The sequence below is a fragment of the Lepisosteus platostomus genome, unplaced genomic scaffold, assembly GCF_059453375.1.
Source record: "Lepisosteus platostomus isolate fLepPlt1 unplaced genomic scaffold, fLepPlt1.hap1 Scaffold_30_H1, whole genome shotgun sequence".
Lineage (NCBI taxonomy): Eukaryota > Metazoa > Chordata > Actinopteri > Semionotiformes > Lepisosteidae > Lepisosteus > Lepisosteus platostomus.
This window is the reverse complement of record NW_028291658.1, coordinates 459,415-475,937: the sequence shown is the minus strand read 5'-3', so window position 1 is coordinate 475,937 and position 16,523 is coordinate 459,415. Positions and strand designations below refer to the sequence as shown.

Below are 16,523 nucleotides of genomic sequence, written 5' to 3'. Positions count from 1 at the left end.
GCTTAGAGTGCCAGTGCCTTAGCCATTAAGCCACTGCGCCACACTGGGTGAGGTTGATCACGCTGATGAAGAGCCAGTTTTTTTTTCCTTTGCTTTTTCAAAGGGATCCCCAAAAATAAGGGAAGTTAGGCAGCAGAAGGTTTACTGTGACCTGAGAAGGACCGGCATCCAATCACGGTGGTACACACACACACGCTCTCAATCATCTGAGCTACACGGCTACCAAGATGATCTCAGGTGCGCCGAGCTGGTACGGAACATATTGAACTGATCGACGGCGAATTGTCTCTCAGACAGGCTTTTCACCTCTGAGCTCCCTGACTGACAGTGATCAGCTAGGTAGTGAAACAGTCAGGTGCTTCTAAGCCTTAAACAGCTGCATCTCGGCGCTTCCAAGGAGAGATGATTTGAAAGCCGAACATCGCCCATTGGGAACACCTTACTATCACTAGTTTAAGAGACTCTTAAGGTCTTGCAGAGGTGCCTGTCTAATAGCATGCGCTTTTCAAGCTATAGGTGTTTAGGCTGAGGCAGAATGCCTGTTAACAAAATGTTTTTCTAAAGGGGCCTCGCACTCTTTTCCAAGCAATGGTCACCATCCCCACCGAGTGTCACAATGTAGTCATGTCCTAGGACGTCACCTGTTAGTCTCCATTTGTCTGCCACCAACACTTTAGGTTACGGGGTCACAACCGCACCCCGGAGCGCAGAGGAGCCGTTGGCGTTCTGGTGGCGCAGATTGGGCTGAAGGTGGGGCGCTTGAATCTCGCTGTTGGAGGCCGTCTGAAACTGACCCAAGCCTTTCCCTTGAATTAAATGTAAATAAGATATGAACCCCAGAAGCACATGGAATCAATCACGTGTTTCCTTTGAGCCGTTTCAAAGACTGCTCCAGAGTTTACCTTGCACAGATGCGCAAAGATTAATGATGGGGGTGCATGCTTCCAGGCGCCTTACAACTGTAGGGACTGATTAGAGACAATTCGTAGCGTGTGTTCGTTTCCATATACGCCCCGTGTTGCAATGGTAGGATGAAGTCAAATACGGCTTGGACGTGTAACGGCATTCTATCCAACTGCAGGACTTGAGGGTTTTTTTGTGCTTTGTTCTGTTTTCGTTGACATCGCATTCGTAAGAGCGTCAAAAAAAGGTAATTCCAGCATATAAAAGCCAGCCTTAAGTCCTCTGAGGCGCATTTGTCTGCTAGCATGCTTTTGTGAAAGTTCAAATTTGGACAAACACAATCTGTGGCGTTTAGCGTGACATAGTCTTGCAGGCATCGTGCTGTCTCACTGCAATACTATACCACTGGAGGAAACAGTCCATCTGGCCATGAAACTCATTTGAACGTCTAGCTACAGCAACTAACAATATCATGATTTATTCAGGATGTGTGGAATCAGAACATCCCGGAGACAGCTTCCGAAATCGTGAGCATTCTCTGGTGGTGTCCTGCTGGGATCCTGTGGGCGTGTGTTGGTGGTATAGTGGTGAGCATGCAAAAGCCACTGCATTGGCCAGGAATCGAACCCGAGCCTCTTACTTGACAGGCAAGAATTCTTCCACTGAACCACCAATGCTCAATACCTGTACCTTCAAAAAAGACGCTTTTTTGGTGCTCTGTTCAAAAAGCGTCGACATCTGTTTCCAGCTGCAAAATGCCATCCGCAGACACTGAAGAATTTATTTATTTAGACACCGCTCAGAATCCCCTGTAAGATTCTCCCTCAGTTCCTTTGAGCAGTGTTTTACCTCTTTCAAAAGGCTTCACTTTCCTAGTCACATTCCAAGGCTCATCGAACCCGGGCTGTTTCCTCCAGCGGTATAGTATTGCAGTGAGACAGCACGATGCCTGCAAGACTATGTCACGCTAAACGCCACAGATTGTGTTTGTCCGTTCGTGTCAGTCGTCCTGCAACCACGGGAAGTGGGACACAAACATGCTGCAATGCTTTCAGGACGTTAGGATTTGTTTATGCAACATCCGAGAAGAGTACTTGTGGCTTGAATGTGAACTGTACGTGCCCGCCCCCTTTCCTCTGTAGTGCATGAGTTCCTCCCGGCATGCCCTTCGTCATTGTTCTGTCATCTTGTATTTAAAGGGTTGTATTTCTGCTGCTGAAAATAAGCAACGGTTTTCTCACAACGCCCTTTGTTTCCGACGGAGCCCTTGTCTGTCATGAAATTCTTCAAAACCTCAAGCTAGAAGAAGAAGACGACAAATATGAAGCGTTACAGCAACGACATGCCATGAGACGATTGATAACGATTTCCGTAGGATCCCCGCGGTTGCCTGGCAACCGTCAGCTTTGCGCAGTGGCAGTATCGTAGCCTGTGAGGTTTAGCCGAGGCGCGATTATTACTAGTTGAAAACTTTTCCCAATACCCCCCTTCCGCCGGTTTGCAATACAATCGGCGAAAGCAATTTTTGACAGTCTCGTCAGAGACTGAGCAAGGTGTTTAAAGACAGATTTTGTCATGGTGACATCATGATAGAAAGAAACAAGCTTGTTACGTTTCAACAGAAACGCTCTTTAGCTCTTTCAGCGTTATGCAGAGAACAGCGTCTGTCGAGATCACTTTTGAGTCAGCGCGAAACGCCGTGTGCTGTCAGTTTGATTTCATATTGCTTGTAGCGGCGCCCGGCTTTTGTCTGTCAAACGTTAGGTTGCGCTTCTTCATGCTGCATCGTCGGCATGAGTGGAGCTTTATAAACGTCTGTACTTACTGCGCCCCATAAGAAATCGTTTGTCCCCGTTCAAAAGAGATTGTGCGATGTCCTGCAGCAAACCTTTGACAGTTTGAAAAGAGGAATTTATTCTGCTTCCTGTGCGTGCAGTAGTTACAAAGTTGAACGCCTTTACACGATCTGCTGCAGTTTTCAGTGGGCGGGCTTTGTCAAATGGCTTGGAAAAACGCACTGTGTTTCGGCTCGGGAAACATCATGAGCAGTGTCCTGCATGTTTTCTGTGTATAGCTGTCTTTTAACGCATACAGAATTCATTCGAAATCATTGATTTCTCCAATTAACAAGGGTCCCTTAAAGGATGAGTCAAAGTAACGTCTAATCGGATTAGTTTCCTTAGAGCTGGTTCAGAGTTTGCTCAAGAGTTTACCTTTCACAGATGCGCAAAGAAGAATGTTGGGGGTGCACGCTTCAAAGCTCCTTACAGCTGTAGGGAGTGATTCGAGACGATTCGTGGCGTGTGCTCGTTCCCATATACCGTACGCCCCGGGGTGCAGTGCTAGGATGACATACAATACCGCTTGGGCACGTAACGGCGTTATATGCAAGTGTGGGACGTGAGGGTTTTCGTTTGTTCGTTTTGTTTTGCTCTGCTTTGCTTTGTTTCGTGGTCAAGAGGCGTAAGGTAAGTCGTAACCCAGGGAGAACACTGGTGGCAAACAGTCCGAGGTGAGAGGCGAGGTCCAAAGTCGAAAAGGCAGAAGGGGAGTCCAATATCCAGAATAAACGAGGTAATGGAAAAACGCCAGGTAGAGCTCTCAAGGAGCAGACTCAATACCGAGCAGCGGGAAGCAGGTAAAGATGGTAAAAATAGCACTGCGTACCGCACGGTGGAGTGTGTGCAGGTGGGTAAACTCGTGCGGCGGCGTTTGTTAATAATCACCCACTGCTGGTGCTGATTAGATCGCTTATGAGTTGGTCTTAACTGCCTGGCGGTCATGACAAGCTCCTCTTTAAGCTGTGGTTTAGTTTTGCATTCATGTGTTTCTAGAGCAGTTATTTATGGGGGTGGGTGGGTCTTTCACAGAGGCTCAGGACAAATCCCCCACATGAAATTTTACTGTGTGCGTTCAGACAGTCACAGGTCAAGAGCCAGGCAGGAGGACAATGGACAGAAGAGCCAACGAACTAAAAATAAAAGAACAAATATGAAAAAGCCACCATCTTTTTCTTTTTGACATTTTCCGACTTTCATGCAAGCCAGGACAAAGTTGCTCGTAGCTACTTGTGGATTCAAATACTCTATTGAGTGCTTTGATGAGTTTTTGCAATTTGATTGTCGTCCTGTCAGCCTGTTTCTGTTTTTTTTTTCAATCTAGGGATGGAAAGTATGAGGGAAATGATGGAGCAATCAATAACCGCTCCGGAAAAATGGCAGAAAGAAATGGTCCGTCACTAAGGACATTTGTGAAGCAGAGGAGTGACATCACCACAAAGGCGACACATTCTGCTGATGGTTTTGGTGAATAATGATTGAGGCGCGTTAAGAGAAAGGTAGCTGTGTCAGCATGCGTAGGCTGCAAAGGATCAAGCAAAGGTTTACTCCATGCTGAAAAAAGAAGAAAAGAAGCACAACGTTTCGACTGTGGAGCCTTCTGCGCCATCATCTTTAGCGGTGATGATGTTTACATTGGAAAAACTGAGACATGCGTCCCTGGGTGGGCTTGAACCACCAACCTTTCGGTTAACAGCCGAACGCGCTAACCGATTGTGCCACAGAGACTGACAGCTGCTTGTGCTCCCTACATTTGCAGGTTTCTGGTCAAAGAAAACAATCACTTGCGCTTCTTGCAGCCGGCAATCTTTTTCCACTGACAACCAAGAAATGGATTTCATCTTTCACAAGCTGTATGGATTTCTTCAAAAACAAGTTATTCCAGAAAGGAAATGAATTCTTGCATTAAACTGAACCAAGCTGTACATGTTTGTCTGAAATGAGACATTCGGCACAACAAGACACGGAGAGAGGCACCGCTGGTATTCAGACCAGGATCGCCTGCTTACTAGGCAGGCACTTTAAGCCACTAGGGAACAGCGCCAGCGGAGCACCGCGCTTTTACAGACACTTGGACACATCTGCGTTCGGTGTGCACTTAACCTGCTCTCTGAGCCCGTTGCCTCCGTCCCATTTGATAGCAGAACTGATGCCAAGAGAAATGATGAGAAATGGCATTTATCGTGCACTTTTCATGTCCAACTGCTGCAGTTTTCAGTGGGCAATCTTTGTCAGATGGCTTGGAAAAACGCACTGTGTTTCGGCTCGGGAAACATCATGAGCAGTGTCCTGCATGTTTTCTGTGTATAGCTGTCTTTTAACGCATACAGAATTCATTCGAAATCATTGATTTCTCCAATTAACAAGGGTCCCTTTTTGAACCTGCCAGAAGCATTCTTTCAATGTAACAGATTTACTCCGGGGAAAGGCAGCATGACATTGAGAGTAGCTCAAGCTTTCAGCTCCCGTATCGGACTGCGTGTATGCAGACACCGCTCAGAATCTCCTGTAAGATTCTCCTTCAATTCCGTTTTGCACTTCTTTAGCTCTTTCAAAAGGCTTCGCTTTGCTAGTCACAATCCAAGGCTCATGACAACATTTGAAACCAATCGCCACTGTGTTGGCCAGGAATCGAACCCAGGTCAACTGCTTGGAAGGCAGCTATGCTCACCACTATACCACCAACACACACCTGCAAAAGCCCTGCAGGACACCACCAGAGAATGCTCACGATTTCGGAAGCTGTCTCCGGGACGTGCTGATTCCACACATCCTGAATAAATCATGATATTGTTAGTTGCTGTAGCTAGACGTTTAAATGAGTTTCATGGCCAGATGGACTGTTTCCTCCAGCGGTATAATATTGCAGTGAGACAGCACGATGCCTGCAAGACTATGTCACGCTAAACGCTACAGATTGTGTTTGTGTTGGACAGTTGGACCCTACAGCTGGACCCTCATAGACAACCTGAATAGCTTATTCAGAAGCAGTGCTGGACTTCCCAGGCACAAGAGTGACTTGTGAGGACTCGCGGTCCCACTCTGTGCATAGAGACTTTCTACCAGCCAGCCGGACTGCTGGTAGATCCCCTCGGAGCAACGACTGCCCTGCGTGGATGTCTAGACAAGGACCGGAGGTCTGTAATAGCTTTGAGGAGCTGTGTCAGGCAATGATCGGAGAATTTTCGGCTTTTATCGATCCCATAGCTGCCGTGGCCGCTGTGCACCATATTAAGCACGAAAAAGCTGAAGCCCCTCGCGACTATTATCAGAGGCTTAGGCGCACTTATTTTGCAGGGCGGAATGAAGAGGGTTGCGAAGAGAACGTGAATTTCAAAGGTTTATTCATTGCTAATCTGCATCCCTCAGTCAGGAAAATGATTGTGATGCACACTGATGCAAAAGCGATGAAAATGGCTGACATTAGAAGGTTGGCTCAAAAAGCCTGGGGAGCTGAAGTCTCTGCTTCCTCAGAGCGAAAACCTGCTAAAACGGCCGTGTTCGCCACTAAAGCCAGCAGGGTTGACGACTCGCCTCAGCTCGAGGCAGCTGAGGTTCCTGAGCTCGCTAAGCCCCGGCGCAAAATAGGCAGGCAGGACCGCACTAAGCGTCAGAGCCGCCGTGAGCGCTACGGGGAAGGCAAGGGCTCAGGCAGAGTCTATCATAAGACTGGACGAAGGGAGTCGACTGCAGCCCGCCTGGCCAGGCTTGAACAAGCCCTGCCTGAGAGATCAGGACAGGGTAAACCTTCCGCACCGAATGCCGGAAGTGTGAATGAGCTTAGGGGGACCACGCCCCTTCTCACTGGAGGAGGCGGGGATCCGTCCCAAGCCCCTCCCTCAGTCTATCTGATTGGGTGGGAGGGTTCCTGCCTGGAAGAAGGCTGTGACTCTGAGTTGGGCGCTGACCCCGCCCCTGAAGTCAAAGAAAAGGCAGGCTTCCAACAATTCTTAGGGAATCTCAGCCAGAAAGGCAAAGCAAGGCGTATTTATATCAAGGTTTCTCTTGAAAACGTCTTAGATAGAGAAGCACTGATTGACACTGGGGCTGAAATTAGTTTGATGTCAGCCGATCTACTCAGCGAGCTCAAACGAGTAGCGAAAGGAAAAGGCATCAGACTTAAGGTAGAACCGTGTAAGATAGATATTTCCAGCTATACCCAGGATCATGCCAGGATCACACACCGAGTGTGGGTGGCACTTAGGTTCGGGCCAATGAACGTGGTGCATCCTGTTTACATCTCTAGGTTTAAAACAGAGCCACTACTCATTGGCCAAGACCTGCTTGACAGGCTGGAGCCTCTGGTGGACTGCCAGCGTGGAAAATTGTGGGCTCAGGTCAAAAACCCTAAGCCTGTTGCACAGCAAAAAGGGGGATTCAGTGGTTATGCTGTGATCACACAGTGCCCACTGAACACTATAGCTGAGTTGGAGGTTCCTCCTGGTTCCTCTGGACGAGAATAAATGTCTCTTCTTGCTTTCCAAAACTACAGGGAAGTCCTGCCCAGGCCAGCACTCCCACGGTCTCCCAACTACAGGAGCAGTGCTCCAAGCAGCTGCTTGACCCGCCAGGTAAAGCACACCCCCTTTTCATCCCTGAAGAAGAGTGGATCTCCCTGTCCGGTAATGAATGGGAGTCCTTTCTGTGCACCCTGGTACCTCAGGGGGTCCAGGAATACCACCCCATGGTGGTGGGAGGGGGTCCAGGTGGCAGAAGTGCAGGTTGATGATGTAATTCTTAGCCTCAGCTCTGAGAAGTCCATAATCAGTGAAGGTCTGTTCGAGGACCTGTCGCCAAGCTGTCAAGTGACCCTGGTGACGCAGTCACAGGTTCTGTGGTGGGCACCCCCATCTCATAGGTCCATTTGGAGCAAAGGAAGCTGTGTAGCTTCCATCTCCATCGGAAAAAGGAAGTTTGCTCACTACTTCCTATTGGAAGTACCTATTGGTTCGACTGGGCGCCCAGCTGGACACAGTAAACAGTGTGCTGTGGACACGGGTGGACCCAGATGCCCACTCTCTAAGCGGTGACCCCGAGAACATTCGGTCAGGTCAGACGATTCCTCAGGCCTGCCAGGTAGTAAACGAATCGGACCTGATCGTTCCTGCGTCAACAGCAGGGTTTCCAGTACGCCTTGTCCTAAAGAAGGGACAGAGAATGGACGCTGAGATGGTTTTCTTCCAACCATCAGCTCAGTTTATCAGACTGAACCTAGCAGTCTGTTGTACCCCCAGACTGGAACGGAATGGCCGAGCCACCTGCCTGTTGGTGCAGAACATAGCAAAACAAGATGTCAAAATCCCTGCTCGCACTGACATGGGACTGGTAATTGACAATGGTTTCTATGATTTCGAACTAGCCATCCCAGTACTGGGGCAGCTCCCTGGTCCCTTGGCCAGGGAGGGGGGAACCGAGCAGGTGTACTACACCTACCCCCGGCGGATGATTGCAATTATGCCAATAGAGGGATTCTGCAACCAGGAGGTGTGCAGGGTGGACCTTAGCGATAAGGATGAGATGGTTGTGTACACAGTACACGCAGGTGTTCCGATGGACCACTCAGCCGAGAGTACGACCCGGGATACCGCCATGCCGTCAAAAGCGGGGTTCCTAGAGCAGGTACAGGAACAGGTTGGCAAGGCAGATGCCCTGGAAACGGAAAGCCAGCGTCAGCAGCTGCGTCAGAATTTCCAGGATTTCCGGGAAGTGTTTGCACGGGACGCCTATGACTGCGGGGTGACGGATTTGAACACAGTGCGCATTCCAACGGCCCCTGGCGCCCGCCCAACCTATGTCAGGCAGTATCGCATTCCCCTCACGGCATACGAGTCCATAAAGCAGACGTTGGATGCTCTACTAGAGCGTCAGATCATAAGGGAGTGTAACTCCACTTATAACTCCCCACTGTGGCCGGTGCTGAAACCCAATGGTAAATGGCGTCTGACCATTGACTACCGGCAGCTGAATAAACAGGTTCCTTTGTCACGATGGCCAATGATCTACCTAGATCAGGAGTTAGCCAAGGTGACAACAGCGAAATATTTCACCACAGTGGATGTGGCCAATGGGTTCTGGACCCTTAAGGTAGAACCAACAGACCAGTACAAACTGGCCTTTTCCTTTGGAAACAGGCAGTTCACCTGGAATCGATGCCCCTTTGGGTATTCCAACTCCCCAGCGGAGTTCAACATATTTCTGCACAAAGCCATGAGTGATGCAGCCGCCAGGGGCAACCTGGTCTATGTGGACGATATTCTGATGAGGAGTCAGACCTGGGAAGAACACATGGCCGAGATCAGGCATGTGTTGACCCAGCTCTCCTGTGCAGGGGCCAAACTGTCCCTGGCTAAGGGACAGTGGTGTAGGACCCAAGTGGAGTACGTGGGACTGTTGGTTGGAGCCCAAGGCATACAGCCACAGTCCAGCAGAGTCCAAGCTATCCAGAATATGAAGTCGCCCACTAACCTGTCTGAACTGCGCAGCTTTCTGGGAGTATGTAATTATTCCCAGCAGTTCATTGAGGATTACGCTGAAATAGCAAGGCCCCTCCACAAGCTGTTGCAGAAAGACGTGCCCTTTGAGTGGGGGCCTTCCCCAGAACAGGCTGTGATGGAGCTGAAGCGCAGACTCGGTAGTGCGCCGAGCTTGGCCTACCCTGACAAAAATAAGGTCTTCTACCTTGAAGCAGGGTTCTCAGAGCACTGCCTTGGGGCTGCTCTGAGTCAGGAATATAACCAAGAGTGAAGGGTGGTGGCATATGCCAGTCGAGCCCTGAGCCCAGTGGAGCAAAAGTTCTTGGACTGCGAGAAGGCCCTGTTGTCTACGGTCTGGTCGGTAGAACACTTCCGTAGTTATGTTGGGGGACAAAAGATCATCATCGAAACCTGCCACCAACCTGTGACATTCCTGCATAGCCAGAGACTGAAAGCGGGCAGGGTGTCAAATAGCAGGATTGTGGCATGAATGATGGCCCTACAAGGCTATGAGATAGAGGTACGTTATGCACAAAGCAAGAAAATGTACCTGGGACAGGGCCTGGCTTTGGGCCAAGTGTGTCACGGCTGTGACACTGACATGGAAGCTCCAGAAACAATTCCCGCTGCTGAGCTACCGAACAATCATCGGTACTACGATGAGAACGTGGGCCAGGGCTTACCCATGGCCTATGTTGACGGTTGCTCTTTTCGCCACGAACAGCAGGTGCTAGCAGGGGTAGGAGTAGTCTGGCAAGACAATACTCCCTGTGGGCCGACCCGCTATAAGCTAGGACCAAAGACTAGTCAGTATGCGGAAGTAGCTGGGGTGCTGATCACCCTCCAGCAGGCCCTGACACATGGCCTTAAACAGTTTGTCATCTGTAGTGACTCGAACTACGCCCGACATAGCTTCGTGTCTCACGTTCCGTATTGGAAGGGTAACGGCATGAAAAATGCCCGGGGCAAGGAAGTAAAGAACAAAGAGTTGTTCCTGGCCAGTGACAAGCTCACGACCGAGGCTGGAATGATGGTTTACTGGAGGAAGGTGAAGGGACACTCCCAGGTGAAGGGACCCGACAAAGACGGGAATGATGAGGCCGACCGGTTGGCCAAATCTGGCGCCTTAGAGGGTGAACCCTGGCAGTTCCAGCAGGAATGGCTACCCCCAGAATTCGTGGCTGAGGTCAAGGCGGTCACCCGAAGCAGGGCTAGACAGGATGTCGGAGCTGACCCTCAATCTGTAGTGCTTGGGTCACAGGGTTTTAACACCGATCTTGCGGAAATGCAGAAACAGGACCCAGCAATTGGGCAAATGTATCAGCATATCGCTGACCCAGTGCGTCAACCTCTTTCGGAGCAGGTGCTGAGCCAGTCTCTGGAGCTGAAGGAGCTGGCAGAGGTGAAAGACAACCTAAAAATTATAAAGGGGTTGTTGGTTTGTGTACCAGTTGCACAAGGTGTCCCAAAGTGGGTAGTTCCCCACTGTCATCGGGGGGTCATGATCCAACACGCTCATGACGAACCCTGTGGGGATCACCGGGGAATCAAGGCTACATACGACACTATCCAGCAGGTGGCATTCTGGCCTCACATGGGCCAAGACATCGCCGCGTATGTAAAGGGGTGTCTGACGTGTAGCCAGTTCCAACCATCACGGCCCTTGCACCGTGCACCACTCCAGAAAAAGGGCATGACATTCACCTGGTCCAATCTTCAAATGGATTGGGTGGGGCCGCTGGTGAGGTCATCCAGAGGGAACAAATATTTCCTCACTGTTACGTGTGCATTCACAAAATGGATTGAGTGCCTCCCAGCACCCAACGACACGGCAGAGACAACTGCAGTGCTGTTGGTGAACCATGTGTTCAGTCGATGGGGATTCCCCCTGACCGTGGTCTCGGATCGGGAAACCCATTTCACAGCTACAGTAATGGCAACCCTGTGGAATATGCTTGGGGTCAAGACCCAGTTGCATATCTCCTACCACCCTCAATCCTCGGGCCAGGCAGAAAGGGCAAACCGAACGGTGGTTAGTATGCTCAAAAAGTTTGTCTCCAACAGCAGTAGGGACTGAGACATTAAGCTGCCCCTGGTTCTGATGGCCATCCGAGGTAAGCCCCATTGCTCTACGGGGGTCCCACCTTTTGAGATGATGACAGGTCGGAAGATGACTCTTCCCCTACACTGTCTTTATGGGGTGGAGGACCTGAGCACGACGGGGGCTGCTACGGCCCATCAGTATGTGTCAGACCTGCGAGCACATCTGCAGGCAACCTTTGCTTTTGCCCAGAACAATCTGGGAAGGAGTGCAGAGGGTAGGAAAGCATACTATGACCGAAAGGCAGTTAACCAGGAACTCCAAGTAGGAGACAAGGTCCTGTACTTCCAATTTGCCAAACCCACAGGGGTGGCCCGGAAGTTCTTACCCAGTTGGACAGGACCCCACGAGATTGTCGATAAGGTATCACCGGTAGCTTATCGAATTCAGATTGAGAAGGGAAGGCAATCTCTGGTCTACAAGTGGGTGCATCGCAACCACCTCCGGTTGTATCGCCCACCTCAAATGGCGCCGGAGAACACAGAATAGGGTTAAACGTCCAAACCCGATCAAAGAGGGGGGTGCCCCTTTGTAGCTGCAGGTAGTTAGGTACTGTACTGTAGGTCCTGCTAGGAAAATATATTCAAAATGATAGTGGAACTGTACCATGTGCCTCATCTATGTTCCAGAATGGGAATCCTAAAACTGCCACGGCTGGTCCTGACAGTACTGTGGATCGCCTCGACACAGCCCCTTGAAGTTGTGGAACCTGGTCCTCCTACCGGCATAGTCCTGCAGGAAACCATAGTCCTCTCCATGGAAATCTTTATGGTACAATCTTTTTTTTTTCTTATAAAATATACTTTATTCAGAAAAAAAAACACATCTCAAAAGGAAACATCTCACACGATAACACTCCACAAAATTAAAACATCGGCGGAACGGCGGTGATTGTCCGTTATCAATCCTTGCAAGGGTGGGCGGATTTGCACTATTATGAGAGTCCCTCCAAACCCTACCGCTTGCTGTAAACCATTAATCCCTGTACAGGGTCCATAGGCCTTTCCAGCGCTCCTTTGCCGTGGGGAAACCCCATTTAGCAACGTCGCGCTTCATCCTCCTCCTGAGGTCCGCCAGGATCCTCTCTTCCAGCTCCCTCGCTCCCCACTTGTTGTTGTGCCGGATGAGATTGTTCCTCGCGTCCCACAGGCCTTTCTTTGTGAGGGACAGCAGCAGCCACATCAGGAACTGCGTCCCCCTGTCCAGTCCGGTAGGTGCCAGCCCCAGCAGAATGTACTGGTAGCCGAGCACCGCATTCGTTTCCAGGAGTTGCATTATGTTGTCCATTCTGCCCACACCGCCTTGGCGAAGGGGCAGCTCCTTCACTTTATTAAGATACTGAAGAAAGATGTGGAGACGGGGGTTTGAATTTAATCCTTTCTGTAGGGGGTTTAGACTTTCAAGTCACAAACTGGGGTTTATGGCAGGAAAGGGGGGTTAACTGATAAGGATTGCAGATGCAAGCTAGGAACCCCCCTGGGTGTAATGTTAAACTGACCATTTGTCCAGAACATCGTAAACTGGCCAAATACCATGAACCCCCCTCTTTACCATCAGACCGAGTGACGTCAGAAACGGAGAAGAAAACACTATATAACCCAAAAGTTTGTAACAGTACGGGGAACAATACTTCGGTTTTGTTGTTTCTTGCGGGAAACAAGACTTTGGCTTTATTGTTCCTTGCATGCAATAAACTCATCTGTTTTACTTCATCTCGGGATCAAGAACCTTATTTCTTCTGTTACAACAAATTTGGCGTAGTCGGCGGATGCTCCAGAAGGCGCAGAACTTCCCATCGGCAGGAGAGATGGTCAGCGCGCACATAACTAAGAGGTAAGGACTCCTCTTTTATTTAAAAGTCCCGACTCTCTCTGACCGATTGGGAAATCTCTGCTCCCTGCGAGAATCGCCCGAGATGACGGAGTAAACGTGAGTTTCTGAATTCCTTTGGCCCGGGGAAGACACCGGTGTATGTAATGGGTTGTTTGCTGTAAGCCCAGAATTTGGTCTGGCAGGGGTTCCGCGGTATTGTGTACAGGCGTTCGAAGCTGGTTTATGCCTTAATTGCGCGTGGAGTTTTTGAACGGGTTTTGGACCCTTACCGTGAAGTTCAGGACTGGTGTGGGCCTTAATTGCGCCCGGAGTTCTGAAGGTCAGAACTGGTTTGGGCCTTAATTGCGCCCGGAGTTCTGAGGCTCAGGATCGGTGTGGGCCTTAATTGCCAGATTAAGGCCTTAAATGGCCTTAATCAGCCATGCACTCTGGTTTCTTTTCATCTCGTACAAATCTTTCGCCTTTTACTAAAGATTTCCGTGGAGAGGAGCATGAATGAGTTCCATGCAATTTTTGTGCTTCCCTGCCTTCGGGTGGGTCGCAGCTGGGTTGGTCAAAGAGAGAAAACAAGCACGTTCGCAATCGCTCTTGTAATGGTGATTGTGGCCGTCTGCTCCGCGAGTTCTCGGTCTCCGGCCGTCTGATTGGCGTTCTTTTCTTTGGGGGGCGGGAAGTGTCCGGCCGCAGGGGATCTTGGGACCTCGCTTTGCATAGCGGCTTCCCAGAGTGCGTCGTTTCCGGCACAGTGTGGCCGGGTGTTTTCCGAGTTATCGCACGGATTGGGCACGGCCGCAAGCTGAGAGCCGCAGGCGATGAGCCCGGAGCTGAACGGGCCCCACTGGCTAGTTTGTAAGGCCAGGTGCATTGCCAACCACGACCGGCAGCGCAGAGGCTTTGAAGGCGGCCTGGGCTCCTGCAGCTCTGCAGCCACGCACTCTGGTTTCTCTTCATCTCGTACAGATCTTTCGCCTTTTACTAAAGATTTCCGTGGAGAGGAGCATGAATGAGTTCTATGCAATTTTTGCGCTTCCCTGCTTTCGGGTGGGGTACGGCTGGGCTGGTCAAAGAGAGAAAACAAAAACGTTCACAATTGCTCTTGTTATGGCGATTGTGGCCGTCTGCTCCGCGAGTCCTCGGTCTCTGGCCGTCTGATTGGCGCTCTTTTCTTTGGGGGGCGGGAAGTGTCCGGCCGCAGGGGATCTTGGGACCTCGCTTTGCATAGCGGCTTCCCAGAGTGCGTCGTTTCCGGCACAGTGTGGCCGGGTGTTTTCTGAGTTATCGCACGGATTGGGCACGCTCGCAAGCCGTGAGCCGCAGGCGATGATCCCGGAGCTGAACAGGCCCCACTGGCTCGTTTGTAAGGCCAGGTGCATTGCCAACCACGACCGGCAGCGCAGAGGCTTTGAAGGCGGCCTGGGCTCCTGCAGCTGTGCAGCCACGCACTCTGGTTTCTCTTTATTTCGTACAAATCTTTTGCCTTTTACTAAAGATTCCCGCGGCGAGAAGCATGAATGAGTTCTATGCAATATTTGTGCTTCTCTGCTTTCGGGTGGGGCGCAGCTGGGCTGGTCAAAGAGAGAAAACAAAAACGTTCGCAATCGCTCTTGTAATGGTGATTGTGGCCGTCTGCTCGCGAGTCCTCGGTCTCCGGCCGTCTGATTGGCGCTCTTTTCTTTGGGGGGCGGGAAGTGTCCGGCCGCAGGGGTTCTTGGGACCTCGCTTTGCATAGCGGCTTACCAGAGTGCGTCGTTTCCGGCACAGTGTGGCTGGGTGTTTTCCGACTTATCGCACGGATTGGGCACGGCCGCAAGCTGAGAGCCGCAGGCGATGAGCCCGGAGCTGAACGGGCCCCACTGGCTAGTTTGTAAGGCCAGGTGCATTGCCAACCACGACCGGCAGCGCAGAGGCTTTGAAGGCGGACTGGGCTCCTGCAGCTGTGCAGCCACGCACTCTGGTTTCTCTTCATCTCGTACGAATCTTTTGCCTTTTACTAAAGATTTCCATGGAGAGGAGCATGAATGAGTTCCATGCAATTTTTGCGCTTCCCTGCCTTCGGGTGGGGTACGGCTGGGCTGGTCAAAGAGAGAAAACAAAAACGTTCACAATTGCTCTTGTTATGGCGATTGTGGCCGTCTGCTCCGCGAGTCCTCGGTCTCCGGTTGTCTGATTGGTGCTCTTTTCTTTGGGGGGCGGGAAGTGTCCGGCCGCAGGGGATCTTGGGACCTCGCTTTGCATAGCGGCTTCCCAGAGTGCGTCGTTTCCGGCACAGTGTGGCCGGGTGTTTTCTGAGTTATCGCACGGATTGGGCACGCTCGCAAGCCGTGAGCTGCAGGCGATGAGCCCGGAGCTGAACGGGCCCCACTGGCTCGTTTGTAAGGCCAGGTGTATTGCCAACCACGACCGGCAGGGCAGAGGCCTTGAAGGCGGCCTGGGCTCCTGCAGCTGTGCAGCCACGCACTCTGGTTTCTCTTCATCTCGTACAAATCTTTCGCCTTTTACTAAAGATTTCCGTGGAGAGGAGCATGAATGAGTTCCATGCAATTTTTGTGCTTCTCTGCTTTCGGGTGGGTCGCAGCTGGGTTGGTCAAAGAGAGAAACCAAGCACGTTCGCAATCGCTCTTGTAATGGTGATTGTGGTCGTCTGCTCCGCGAGTCCTCGGTCTCCGGCCGTCTGATTGGCGTGCTTTTCTTTGGGGGTGGGAAGTGTCCGGCCGCAGGTTATCTTGGGACCATGCCTGCATAGCGGCTTCCCAGAGTGCGTCGTTTCCGGCACAGTGTGGCCGGGTGTTTTCCGAGTTATCGCACGGATTGGGCACGCTCGCAAGCCGTGAGCCGCAGGCGATGAGCCCGGAGCTGAACGGGCCCCACTGGCTCGTTTGTAAGGCCATGTGTATTGCCAACCACGACCGGCAGGGCAGAGGCCTTGAAGGCGGCCTGGGCTTGCGTGATCGGATCAACTAAATGCTGTGGTGTTACTTTTTGTCAATGAAAAAATAAACTCTTTTCGTTTACAAAGACGGTTACAAAGAATGTGGACCAGGGTAATACTTTGAGCTTACAGCTTGTCCAAGGTCATTCATTATTAATACTCTTAGTAATATCTTCAGTAAAGACTTTGATGCATAAAATATTCCTGCATATTTAAAATATTTATGATAAAGGTGGTAGGTTGTGTACTTTTGTCCAACAGAACAATCTTGCTTTTATAAAATATACCGCCTTTTTAATGTTTAATGATTAACATGCTGTAATACACTGTTTAAATTTAAAAGTCTAAAGAGTATACACCTTAAATTCTTAATTGAATAAAGATTGTCCCTCAGCAGTGATCAGGATTCAAAACTGACGTTTTCTGGTGACAGCTCAAATGCTGTA

The 16,523-nt window shown here is 50.6% G+C and overlaps 9 non-coding genes across 9 annotated transcripts; 6 read left to right on the top strand and 3 right to left on the bottom strand.

The window, feature by feature from the left end:
* Positions 1–1,509: 1,509 nt before the first annotated feature.
* trnad-guc (transfer RNA aspartic acid (anticodon GUC)) lies at positions 1,510–1,580 on the bottom strand. Its single transcript has one exon. It is a non-coding gene; the product is annotated as a tRNA-Asp (tRNA).
* A 725-nt stretch (positions 1,581–2,305) lies between these two features.
* Positions 2,306–2,447, top strand: LOC148634848 (U4 spliceosomal RNA). Its single transcript, XR_015933443.1, has one exon. It is a non-coding gene; the product is annotated as a U4 spliceosomal RNA (small nuclear RNA).
* Positions 2,448–4,395: 1,948 nt separating this feature from the next.
* Positions 4,396–4,469, bottom strand: trnan-guu (transfer RNA asparagine (anticodon GUU)). Its single transcript has one exon. It is a non-coding gene; the product is annotated as a tRNA-Asn (tRNA).
* An 888-nt stretch (positions 4,470–5,357) lies between these two features.
* trnag-ucc (transfer RNA glycine (anticodon UCC)) lies at positions 5,358–5,429 on the bottom strand. Its single transcript has one exon. It is a non-coding gene; the product is annotated as a tRNA-Gly (tRNA).
* An 8,142-nt stretch (positions 5,430–13,571) lies between these two features.
* On the top strand, positions 13,572–13,685 carry LOC148634845 (U5 spliceosomal RNA). The gene has a single exon (XR_015933331.1). It is a non-coding gene; the product is annotated as a U5 spliceosomal RNA (small nuclear RNA).
* A 394-nt stretch (positions 13,686–14,079) lies between these two features.
* On the top strand, positions 14,080–14,196 carry LOC148634844 (U5 spliceosomal RNA). The gene has a single exon (XR_015933328.1). It is a non-coding gene; the product is annotated as a U5 spliceosomal RNA (small nuclear RNA).
* A 391-nt stretch (positions 14,197–14,587) lies between these two features.
* Positions 14,588–14,704, top strand: LOC148634843 (U5 spliceosomal RNA). Its single transcript, XR_015933396.1, has one exon. It is a non-coding gene; the product is annotated as a U5 spliceosomal RNA (small nuclear RNA).
* A 390-nt stretch (positions 14,705–15,094) lies between these two features.
* On the top strand, positions 15,095–15,211 carry LOC148634842 (U5 spliceosomal RNA). Its single transcript, XR_015933368.1, has one exon. It is a non-coding gene; the product is annotated as a U5 spliceosomal RNA (small nuclear RNA).
* Positions 15,212–15,602: 391 nt separating this feature from the next.
* On the top strand, positions 15,603–15,718 carry LOC148634841 (U5 spliceosomal RNA). Its single transcript, XR_015933316.1, has one exon. It is a non-coding gene; the product is annotated as a U5 spliceosomal RNA (small nuclear RNA).
* Positions 15,719–16,523: the final 805 nt, after the last annotated feature.